Genomic DNA, 13,125 nt, shown 5'->3' with positions numbered 1-13,125 from the left:
TTGTCAGACTTCGCTCAAAACATGAGCACGAGTCTTCAAGAACGGAGGCTGTTCTGAAAGCAATGGGTGGTCACAGTCTGCTGGGTCAGCGGAGCCTGTCCAGCTGGGACCGGCTCAGCTTCCTCCAGGACACAGAGGATGAATGAAATATATTCACTTTGCTCTGCACATGTACATTTCATACCCTTTGACTGTGGGATCAAACCATGGAGACACAACCTGAATACGATGAAGGGGGACGAAAGTATCATGATGGAAGTGATTACCGCCATCATGTGTATGCTAATGCACTTGTATATGCTGTGTTAGGCCATGCTCCGCTACACACCCCAGGCAGAACAGGAGCCATTCATAATTGATACCCAACGTTTACTGCAAGCCCAGGTGTGGCGCAGGAAATAACCACTGACCCAATTACAGCCTGCATCCAGCATGCTTTGGTTAATTTGTGTAAAAGCCATAATTGCTCTTGGTTTTATAATTCATGAACAAGGGCGCGCAGCGCTGGCAGAGCACCAGCATCTATTACTCAACCACCCGTGAGTGCATCTCACACTTGGTCTACACAGACAGATAGCAAACACGTGTGCAAAAAACAACCACGACCAGAACAGCTGCAGATGCTAATATGATGAGTGGAAGATTGTGAACTTCAACTTGGTGAACTGCCACAGGGAGATACTGATCTGCTGAGACTGGTGTGTGCAAGGTGATTGTTTTTTTTCATATGTTGCCGCCACAGGAAAACAGTGAGCTGGTGGAAAATCATTGTGATCATTGCTAACAGTTCTACATCGAGACAAACTTCAATACCTGCTTCAGGTTGTTTGACCAGGACGGCCCGGATCAGACTCACATTATTCACTGCTGAGTGTATTTCTCCTGCTTGTCCTTTAACTTATTGATTCCTGAATGCGGGCATTCTTTCTGTATCAGGATTGTGGATCAATTGTGCATTCATGAATACATTCAGGTGGTTTTGAGGTAGATGAATACTGGATGTGATATTGCAGCAGGTGAGTGGGCGAAAGGCATTGTGGGAGATAGTTCCGGGGGCTTGATTTCTGGGTGTTGGTGTGTTTGTGTTTGCTGTTCTGCATCTGTTGTTGTTTAACTATCACCAGTCTTTGTTCAGTTATCATTGTGTTGTTTAGGCGGGTTTTTGTGAAGTGGATGACGCCGGCGGTTGGAAGGACGGCGGGGCTGACGGGGGCGCTCTCGGCTAGGATGAAAGTAAAAGTACCACTCTGAAGTCCATCATTTGAGTCTGCGCAGTTTGCGCTTTAATAATATCTTAAGGCCAAAGACATTAGGCTGCATGGAACACTTGGTAATGGATTCATTCAAACCAGTCATGATTCAGGCACAGTAGCAGCAAATGAGAAAATGAGCTTGGTGTCAAATACAAAAATGCAAAAATGGAAGGCTGCAATGGGTCCTCTGGGAAAAAATGGACTCAGTTTACATGACAAGAAAAATAAGAGTGAAAACTGATACCTCAGTGTTTGGCCCTTTGGTTTACATTTTTGCAAAGCTGCAAGTCACCACAACGTGAGTGTCCAATAAAGCGCTATATAAAACCAATGCATTATTATTATTATTATTATTATTATTATTATCTGCAAACTCCAGCCAGTCTTTGTGTTTCCATGTGGACAGAAGGAGATGGAGGATAACATCACAGAAGACAGAACCAGGATCAGTTTCAGGCTCCTTGTCGGCCCCCACCTGAACACATGGCTCCTATAGTGGCTTCCCTCCACTGGCGTCCTCTGCATTTTGACTTTATTTTGTTTTTAAACCTTTGAATGGTCTGGCCCCACTTTAGCGCTGTGAACTGCTTCACCCCTACACTCCTGCTTGGGGCCTGAGGTCAGCTGATCTGAGCTCCCGCAGGTACCCAGGTCCAGACGGGGGCTCAGAGGGGACAGAGCTTTTTCTGTTGCTGTCCTGTTTGAGACTTTGTTTGAGACTCTGCTGCTGTTTTTAAAGTTGCAGTTTTATTATTTTTATTGTTTCATTGTTCACACCTCATGCTTATAGATTTTAATATCTATTTACGCGCAGTGCTTGGACGCAGCAGTAGCTGTTTCTGAACTGTCTTCTTCATAAGGTTGTGTTGAGCTGAGTCGAGCTGCGTCTTCTCCAGAGGCTTTGGTTTGGACGGGGCGTGGATCTGTCTGGAATCCCTGGACGGGACAGGATCATCACCATCAACTCCCAGCGCTACCTCTTTGGATATAAACCCAAATATGTGAAAGTGATCCACTCTGGTTCAGCTTTCACTTGTTTTCCTTTTTTAAAATGACTCATCAACATTGTCTCTTTCTTTTATTGCACTTGACTGATTTGTACTTGTGCACAGGACTGACTGCTCTGCTAGAAAAACAAAATAACTGTGAATAAACTTTTTTTTATTCTGAATTACCGGGCATGGTGAGGTTAAAAACACTCTCGTGACCCATAGTGACAATAGAATTGTTTTCCGTGTGGTTGGCTGGTCCTCCTCACTGCTACTTGCTTGGTTTTGCTGGAGTTTTCTTGAATCTCTGCCACAGAGAAGTTTTCTCACTCATGTTCATTTCTCATTCAGTGAATCATGTGCGAGCCAATAGGATGTCTGGATGGTATATGTTGATAATTCTCATCAAATCACACTCAAGTTCAGTCTGTCTCGATGGTGCGATTTATTTGAATGTTTTTTTCATTTTTTGAATGCTGAAAGTTAAAAAAAGGGCTAAATTAAATGACAGTAACAAGGCTGTAAAAATGTAAAGACTGGAAAGTAAAATTTAGGCCGAAAAATAATTTCTCCAAAAAAGTATAGAGACACACAAACTGTACTTATGTAATGTAATGAAGGATCTGGACTCTGGCGTTTGCCACCTCTGACATTGGCTCATCCTCCAGCACTCTGCGCCATACAGCAGCGTGGCCAGCGCTCAGCTCTGCTGCAGCTTCAGCTTGATCTCTGTGCTGCACTGGGATCACTTCCAAACGTTGGATTTCCAGCAATATGCAAAAGGAGAAATACGCCTGATAACCCTGCACTGAATCAATAATGTGTTATTTTGCATGTGTCTCGGTGCATTCTGTCAGAAGCTCAGCTCCATGTGAGCACACACGATTTTAGGTTTGCTCTTTTTATACCCGATCGCAACCAGATCAGGTCTTAAATCTATCATGTGAGTTTAATTTACCTGAAGTAACTGAAGGTCTCTTTTTTCTCACTGTTAGCGAAATTCAGATCTGATCATAAATGCATTGGGCAATCTGCTAAGTTGTTCCACATGCACGTCCTTGTGTCTGCCCTCAGTTCTGTAATGTACAGTGTTGTAGGTCCGTGTCGGAATGCGACTTTGCGAGGACATTGGGACAGAATGGGCAATCACTCCTCAGACGGCGTTCGCCAGGTCGGGGGCTGATTATACACGGTATATCACCGCAGAAGAGCATGCACAAGAAAATGATGAGGACAATAGAGGATGGAGCGAGGGGGGAGGCTGAGCCAGAAATGCAGAGGAAACGTATAAAGGATTTTAAAGACTCATTTGTCTGGCTCCTTAATGAGAGGAAGCGGAACAAAGACCCCGGCTAATATTCCGAGGGGTCTAATTAAAATTAGGTGTGATCCGATGGAGAAAGAGGCACAGAGGTGATTTTAGTCACAGCCCAAAAGAGACCAGCTAATTAGGGAGAGTGATGGCCTTTACTCGGAAACCGCTGGAGAGTCACAGGGCACACGCATTGTCCACGTCCCCCGGCCTGGCATGGAGCTGGTTGCCATACTTGCCGCTACAATTGCAGAAAAGAGGACACTACGAGAAAAAAAAAAGGCGGGATGAGGCGAGAACGGGGTCGGTGCGTTCGGGGTAGCGCTGGCAGCGACTGGGACCGGACAACACGGCAAAGATACGTTCCTTTCCAGCCATTTGTCATTTATGCCCACAAGCAGCTTCTCTGCTTCTGCTCTCTGCCTCCATTTGTGTGTCAGACAGGATTCAGGTGTCATCCCAGGCTGCACAGTGTTCCCCAAGTTTCCGAGCGCTAAAATAACCCACAGAAGCCTGAAATGAATTAATTCCACTCTTCCTTTGCCAAAACTTCAGGTAATTTCATTTGGGTATATGATGGGGATCCTCTCCAAGCTTCTTGAGCCGTGTCACTCTCAGTGATGAGGAAACATCAATAGCTATTTGTCAGTGCGAGCATTATGTATATGAGCTATCTGCTTCCCTTTGATTTTTCCCAAAGGCTTGTACATTATCATCTTACCTTTGACATTGAGGGAATGCCGTCTTGTTGTTCTTTATGACACTGTGATAGCGCTTGCCCTAATCTTAATTGATGGCGCTGTGGCTCATCTGCTAAAAGCAGCCTATATTTATCTGCTCCGACTATATATGCGCACTAATAGCAATTGCTTTCTGCCGCCTGTCCTTGGGAAGCTGCCAGAGAGACTGCGAGAGGGCAAGGAGTATCATCCTAATGTCTCAATGCCAAAGTGCACTAAATCATTCTGCTAATAATAAAGACACATAAAAAGACCACACGGGTAGGAGCACACACTCACCAAAGGTTAAAACATGTGAAATCCGGTGCAGAATCCAAGTGTGAGGTGACTGTGAATGTGAAAACTGCTCAGTCTCAAAGCAGCTCTCTGCTTGCAGAGACACAACCACCTAATCTGACCAATTACCTTTCACACCACAGGCATGGAGCTGTCAAATGAAGCAGCCCGAGCGTTCGCGTGTCAGGAAATAGACTCCTCGCTTTGCTGGGAGACACTTACAGGAGGAGCTGACATCTTCTCCACTGTTGGTGAGGAAGCCGTTTAGACCTGGAACTAGTAAACAGCTAATACAAGCAAAACCCTAACCCGAAAAAGGTTGATTTTGTTCAAAAATGAGACAAGTAGATGAACTGCAGCCGCATACAATACAGTTTTATCTTCATCTTTTTTTTCTGATTCATTATTAGAAAGTCACATTTAAATCATATCTTCTTACAAAGTATAAATTAATACAATTTAAACATCTTGCCATTTTTAAGGATGGCTCCTGGTGCAAAATCCACTGAGTTCTCCCCGAGGCCGTCTTTACGCCACGTAGCAAGTGAAAATGCTTTTTCGTTTCTGCCTTTTTCAGTCTTATTTCTGGAGCAAATAATTAGGAAAAGTTTTGCATTTACACTGCAACGTTTTGAAAACCGTATCAGTTTACACAGGAGTGGCGGAAACATTCAAAGAAATGTAGTTATCATGCCAGGCCACAGGGTGGCGCTGCTGGCTGCCTTTGTAATTACACCACACAAACACAAATACAGAACAATGTTCAATAAACACTAACAATGGGAGTACAAACAGTTGCATTTTCAGTGGCTCTGAGCACCGTTGGTAGATAACAGACCCACAATGCAACAAAAAAACTACGTTTTCTGTTTTCACTTCAAAATTTTGTGGAGTCAGCGGAGCCTGAGTCTTACATGGGTTTGAAGAAGCGTGTGATTGGACTCCTCACCTGTTCAGTTGGTTGTGATCGGCTCCAGATCTCCGTGATGAAGCTGCGATTATCTTTATAGACATATAGAGGTATGGATATATACTTATGAAAATGTGAAATGATTGTGACATATCATCTGATGTCAAGAAAAACACGAAGCGAAAGGTCTATAATTCTCACAAACGTCATTTTATTGATCATGTCACAGTTCTCATCATCAGTAGGTTAAAACACGCATAATTTGAAGCTAATTTCTCTCCCTTCAGAAGGATAAAATAGTTTGGAGGCTCTTTTTTTTGTTTTAAATCCCTTCTCAGGCTGGAAAGCATCTCCAGCCTTTCTGGTGTCATCCTCACAGAGCTCTTTAAATCTTCACGTGACAGCTCATTCTTCAGCAGTCAAGAGAGGAGCACAGTCTAAATGTCAGAGGTTTAAATCCGCCTGTCACTGACTGCAGGTCCTAATTATTTGCTCCAGAAATAAGACTGCTGATTGGAATTTGTTGGAATTTTAAAAGTGGCCAAAGTTGGATACTCACATAAATGACATTAACAAAGATAAGTCTTCGATTTATCATTATCATTCACTATCATTTATCATTTTCTTGCCAAGATGGTGTCTTGTTTGGTTTTTATGACAATTTGCTCTCCAAATATGTAAAAACTAACAGGAGTGCCCTTTCACAGCTGTCTACGTAGTAGTGCTGCAGCATTGTTTATATTTTGATGTATCAAGCTGTATTACAGTCGGTGAATATTAGAGAAACACCTTTCACTGTGCACGTCGGTGCAACGCTGCCATGGATGATGTCTGGAAAAGCATAAATCACCACTTTCGCTTTCCAGATATGTCAACGGAATCTAAAACCCAACATTCCCACGACTCCCACTGAAACGCCAACATTCCCATTCCTCTCACTTGTGCACCATCCAGTGGCAAACAGAGCAGAGGACGCTTCCCTTCTCAAGATGGACTGCGTTTCTTCTTAATCTTATCTCTCATTCTTCCTCCCTCGAGGCTACGAAGAATTCAGCATCCCACATTCAAACAGCATCATTTAAAAGGAACTTGGGAGCTGCTTTTTGAAAAAGTTGCGAGTTGATTGGCTCTGACCGTCTTTGTCGTGCAAACGAACATCCAAAACACAGCCAGTGTTTTGCGTTTTCACTCGGAAGCCTTGTCATCTAGACAGGGCTGTAAAAAGCAGAGAAACGATCCGTGCTTTGTGTAGGTTTGGCGAGACGTTGAACCGGAGCACGCAGCTCCTCCAACAGTGGAAACTTTCTCTTTCATTCCCCCATTAAGCCACCCAGACAACATGTAACGTCATCTGTAACCTGTCACTTCACACCTAGAGGAGCCCGCTGTTTGCTCAAAGGCTCACACACACACACACACACACACACACACACACACACACACACACACACACACACACACACACACACACACACACCGTGTTCCGTTCAGAGAGCAGTGAAGTGGGACCTGATGTGCCCACTGGCTGGGATCTGACAGGCTGCGGGTGCAACAGCAGGTTTACAAAGACCTCCGATGAGAAATTGATCTGACAACCATTCAAGGGTAAATCATTTCCACAAGTTAATTACTTTGGAAGAGTAGGGGGAAAAATTAGCATGACTGGAGTCTGAGGAGTCTGTGCAGAGTGCAAGAGCCAGGTCTGTACCACGGGAACACCTCTTCTGACACACACACACACACACACACACACACACACACACACACACACACTCCCTCTCTCTCTCTTCTGTGGTTTAAATTCCTTGAAAAAAACTTTCAGTACATCCAGTCCCAACAGTCTGAAACATACTGGACAGTTATTGATACAGATTTCAGAACATTAGGATGATTTTTATTTATCCCATTGTTAAAACTGCCCAGATGTAATCACATGGATGACTGGGTATTTCACGATAAGGCCTTGAGTTTGGTGTCCTTGACCCGAGAACCCCAACTGCCATCATTACAAAGTCAGAGGTACAGAAACCTAGAATTTCATACATGAACAGCAGCACGAACAGCAAACAAATGAAACTGGAGTAATGTAGTTTAAATCTAATGGAAATATAGTCTTTAGCAGAACCAGCAATATACATATGAAGAAATGCTAAGACATACGAGGGCGTACCCAAAAGTTCCCGGAATTTGTCTGTAACTTTTAAAAAAAATAAAACACCACCGCGGCCTTCAAAATAATCTCCATCCGCATTAATGCAGTGCTCCAGCGATGTCTCCCACTTCACCCACGTCGTCAGACCCGTGCGTAATTGTGTCATTCAGGGCCGGCTGCGGTTTGTCTGTCACCTCCTCCACATCTGCAAACCGCTGTCCCTTCAGCTCTTTCATCAACCTGGGGAACAAGAAAAAGTCACTGGAGGCTTCATCTGGCGAATCAGGCGGATGGGAGAGGAGATTCATCTCATTCTTCTCCAGAAACTGCGTGAGGCGCAGCGCCGTGTCCGCTGGTGCTCTGTGGTGGTGGATCAACCGGCTCCACTCCGCCACGACGCTCTGCTTCCTCCTCACATCCTCACAGAGCGTCTGAGGACTTCCTGTAGTAGTCCTGATTTACAGTCTGACCTGGAGGGACAGACTCGCTGTGGACGAGACCCTGGACAGCCAAGAAGCAGCTCAGCATTGTTTTCACGGCTGAGCGGACCTGACGCTCCGACATCTGGCCCTTCTCAGACCCCCGGACCACTCATGGACCTGAGTCTTCCCCAGAGCATCATCCTTGTAGGCTTGCTGCAACAAGCTGAGTGTTTCTGCTGCTGTTTTTTTCCCAACAAAAAGCAGAATTTAATGTTTGCGCGCTGCTCTGGCTTCCCAGTCAATGTCGCCATTTTGGAAAAAAATCGCAGACCTCCTCTGTACTCTGTTACTATAAATAGCACCTGACAGGCGTCAGTGTAATCTGGAGGTTCAGCTTTTCCACAGATATGCACAAGGCTTACCTGCAGCACATCTGACGGACAGAAGTCGAAACTCATTATTATTAGTATTTTATGACCTAATTCCAGTTTCTTTTGGGTACCCCCCTCATATAACTAAATCACACATCCATCCATCCACCCATCCATCCATTCATCGATCCATCCATCAATCATCCACCTATCAATCTATCCATCCATCCATCCACTGAGCGATTCCTGCCTCCTGTTGGGCGTACTAACCAGTGTCACTGCGTTGTGTTGATGATAGGTTCACATTGCATTGGTTCAAAAGAATCCTTTTTTCTTCTGACTAGCACCTTTGTAATGTGCATTTTCCTGCAAAATCAGACGGAATGTTTTTTAAATTACACAACAATTTTTGAGAAAATTGGCTTTAAAATCAAGGTTTTGGACTGCAGTAACTTCAAAAGGGCACGAAGATCTGAGAGACGCTGTTTTTATGAAAAGAAACTTCTGCTCAGCTTCACAGACTTTTTAAAGGTTTTTGTGCAATTTATGGCTCCAAAGTCAGTAATTGATGCTGTCTTAGTAAGATGTGTCATGAAATAACAAGTGCATGGCATTCATATTACCATCAGACTTCAACAGCATTTTCATACATAAATATTCATCTCATTATGTTTATCTGCTCGACTGAATCCGAGTCGTGTCAGCTGATGGATTTTTTCTAGTGAACAGGTTCCAATTGATACTTGGCAAAACACAAAACCAACATGTTTTTTTTCCTTCCTCTTGATGCTTTGCACCATGTAACATCTTTTTTCTTCGAGCTGGCCAATTTACACATCGTCTCTGATTAGATTTGTGCATTTTAATAAAACCACGGGTGAACTCCAATCTCCTCTAAGTGACTTTAATCTGCTCAGATTAGTCGATTTGTGCCACGCGTGAGCATAATGCAGTGAGAAGGGATGCATTTTTATGGATAAGTAGTCAATAACATCAGCATGTTACTGCCACACTGTGCTCCTTGGCTTGGATCCAGCCTGTTAATGCCATTACAACAATACTGGTAAAAGGCCTGTTGGCTTTGCAAATTGAGCCACTGTAGGCTCGCTGGGATCTGATTGGATTTCCTCCAGTCCTGTGGCTGGGAACATGTGTTTCTGCCATCCCCAGAGCAGCTGTCAGATTTCTGACGGCAATGTTTCTCTCCACCGGGGGAAGGAAAGAACAGAGAGCGGGGGGGGGAGACGGGGGATAGAAGACAGAGACGGCGAGAAGCACCCGTGGCTATTTACAAAACAGTCATTGTTTTATCTGCGCTCTGCAGTCAGAGGCCTTCCCAGTCCCCACCACCTCTCATTAATCAGTGACAAAGCCTTATTTAAGTGCTTGTTGTCCTGACCTATTCATGACTGACGTTGGCATTTAAGAAATACCAGCGAGGAGCGTGGCGGTATCGGCAGGGCTTCATCGCATGGCGTTTCAGTCAGAAGCGGGAGCCGTTAATATGTTTCTGCTCAGAGGAAGTCGTCAGGGTGGCGACAGCCCCCTTCCCAGACTCATCCGTCAGCGGGGGAAAGCAGTTCACTTCGGCTGATGAGCTCAATGGGTGATCACCTTTTGTAATGAGAACAACTGAGAGATAGCGAGGAGGAGCGAGCGGGGAGAGGGAGATGGGGTGAATCACCTGTTCGCAGAGATAAAAGAAGGAATAGACAAGCTGAGAAAGAGACCAAATCAGAGATATGAAGAGGGAGGGAGTCCTTGGCACACAAAACTGCACAGGAGGGCAAAACAGGCAGGCCGAATCGAAGCCACGGGGGCGAAAGCGCAGGCACGACGACATGTGACGCCCGTGATGACCGCTGCAATTATTTGGGCGATGGGGTCGATATTCCAGCGGCCGTCCAGCGGGATGAGGAGCAGAGGCCTGCAGTGGATTTAGATGACAAAGGTCAACCTCTCACCACTTCCCCCTCTGACTTGCGATATGGCTGCACATCAGTCAGAGGGACTCCATCATTAACACGTTCTCTGTCAGGGCTTTATCACAGGTCAAGTTCAATAGCGCTGCCGGCAAATAAAAAGCACTTCATAACTCAGCCGCTTTATAAGCTCGACTGGGTGATTGACAGCGGCATAAGTGATGAGGGTGACAGCGGAGATTGATGGGAGGAAAGGTGCAGATGATTGCGAGGAGGAAGGCAAATAGGAAGATAGCGGGCGGCGGCTCAGGAAAGTCAGCGCGTAGCCTCTCATTCCTGATGCAAAGAAGCAAAACAAAAGCAACATCAGCTTGATTCTACCTGCAGGGCGTATATGAAAACACAATTACTTAGAGAAACATGCTTTGAAAACAGAAGACAGCTAAATAACCAGAATATTGCTGCAAGAGCCATACATGTGCAGACTGAGTGCTTCCAGAGACGGCATCCTTTCTGCCCAGAGGTGGTACAAACAATGCAAGGTTATTACGGTTCAGTAGGGGTAAATAAGATGTACATTTCACACTGAAAGGGATGTCAAACATAAGGCCTGTGGGCCAAAACTGGCTCACACAAGGCTCCAATCCAGTTCACCAAACCACTAAGCAAATTTTAAAAAATCAAAGAAAACACTGATTTTTAAACACATTTCTTTAGATTAGAGGCACAACACAACACTGAGAGCCGAGCTGAGATATCAGCTTCCCACTTCAACAACATCTAACTGGATTCTAAACCAAAGAGTCTCACTATCCATCCATCCATCTATCCATTTTCTGCCGCTTATCCGGGGCCGAGTCGCAGGGCCAGCAGTCTCAGCAGGGATGCCCAAACTTCCCTGTCCCCAGACACTTCCTCCAGCTCCTCTGGGAGGATCCCAAGGCGTTCCCAGGCCAGTCGCGAGACATGGTCTCTCCAGCGTGTCCTGGGTCTTCCCCGGGGTCTCCTCCCAGTGGGACATGCCCGGAACACCTCCCTAGGGAGGCGTCCAGGAGGCATCCTAAACAGATGTCCGAGCCACCTCAGCTGGTTCCTCTCGATGTGGAGGAGTAGCGGCTCTACTCCGAGCTCCTCCCTGGTGACTGAGCTCCTCACCCTATCTCTAAGGGAGCGCCCAGCCACTCTACGGAAGCTCATTTCAGCCGCTTGTATCCGGGATCTTGTCCTTTCGGTCATGACCCAAAGCTCATGACCATAGATGAGGGTGGGAACGTAGATTGACGGGTAAATCGAGAGCTTCGCCTTTCGGCTCAGCTCCCTCTTCACCACAACGGACCGATACAACGACTGCATCACTGCAGCCACTGCACCGATCCGCCTGTCAATCTCACGCTCCATCCGTCCCTCACTCGTGAACAAGACCCCAAGATACTTAAACTCCTCCACCTGGACCAGAGTCTCTCCACCGACCTGGAGAGGGCAAGCCACCTTCTTCCGGTCGAGGACCATGGCCTCGGATTTGGAGGTGCTGATCCTCATCCCTGTCGCTTCACACTCGGCTGCGAACCGCCCCAGTGCATGCTGTAGGTCCGGGTTCAATGAAGTCAACAGGACAACATCATCTGCAAAAAGCAGAGATGAAATCCTGTGGTTCCCGAACCGGACCCCCTCCGGCCCCTGGCTGCACCTAGACATTCTGTCCATAAACATTATAAACAGAATCGGTGACAAAGGGCAGCCCTGCCGGAGTCCAACATGCACCGGGAACAGGTCCGACTTACTGCCGGCAATGCGGACCAGACTCCTACTCCGGTCATACAAAGACCGGACGGCCCTTAACAAGAGACCCCAGACTCTGTATTCCTGGAGCACCCCCCACAAGACCAATTTCTAGGCCAATTTCTAAGCTGCCTTTTCTATCAAAAGTTCTAGAAACAGTTGTCTTATCCCAACTTCAGTGTCACTTGGATCTAAACAAAATAGCCGAGAAATTTCAATCTGGTTTTAAATCTTGTCACAGCACTGAAACTGCACTGTTACATTTTTTTTAATGATTTACTTTTAACAATGGACTCTGGTCACCCTGCTGTTTTGATGCTTTTAGATCTCACTGCAGCATTTGATACTGTGGATCATGAGATTTTATTATCACGTCTAGATTCTCTAGTTGGTATCAAAGACACTGCGTTAAAATGGTTCAGGTCATATCTATCCGGGAGGCATTTTTCTGTGAATATTCGATCCTTTTTATCATCCAAAGCATGCCTTACATGTGGAGTGCCCCAGGGCTCCATATTAGGCCCAACTTTGTTTTCTTTATATATGTTGCCTCTTGGCTCAATTTTCAGGAAATATCAGGTTTCCTTTCATTGCTTTGCGGATGATATTCAGATATATATACCACTCACGTCCAAAGCCTCGCTCCAGTCCTTACAAAATTGTATAGGCCTAAATGAAGTTAAAGTTTGGCTGAAATCCAATTTTCTGAACCTAAATGAGAATAAAACTGAGGTAATTGTGTTTGGAAAACCTGACCCCACAGTTACATTTGATGTTACTCATCGCTCTTGTGTGAAAATCTTGGTGTCATGATTGACAGCTCTCTTAAATTAGACAGGCAAATCAGTTCGGTGGTTAAAGCAAGTTTCCTTCAGCTGCGTCTGATTGCAAAAGTAAAATCTTACATACCCTCGGACCAGCTGGAAAAACTATTTCACATGCTAAACCCGACACGTCTAGACTATTGTAACTCATTGTACTATGGTCTAGACGCTTCTT

This window comes from Salarias fasciatus, chromosome 1 (assembly GCF_902148845.1).
Source record: "Salarias fasciatus chromosome 1, fSalaFa1.1, whole genome shotgun sequence".
Taxonomy (NCBI): Eukaryota; Metazoa; Chordata; class Actinopteri; order Blenniiformes; family Blenniidae; genus Salarias; species Salarias fasciatus.
The sequence above is the reverse complement of the archived record's forward strand: the minus strand, read 5'-3'. Positions refer to the sequence as shown.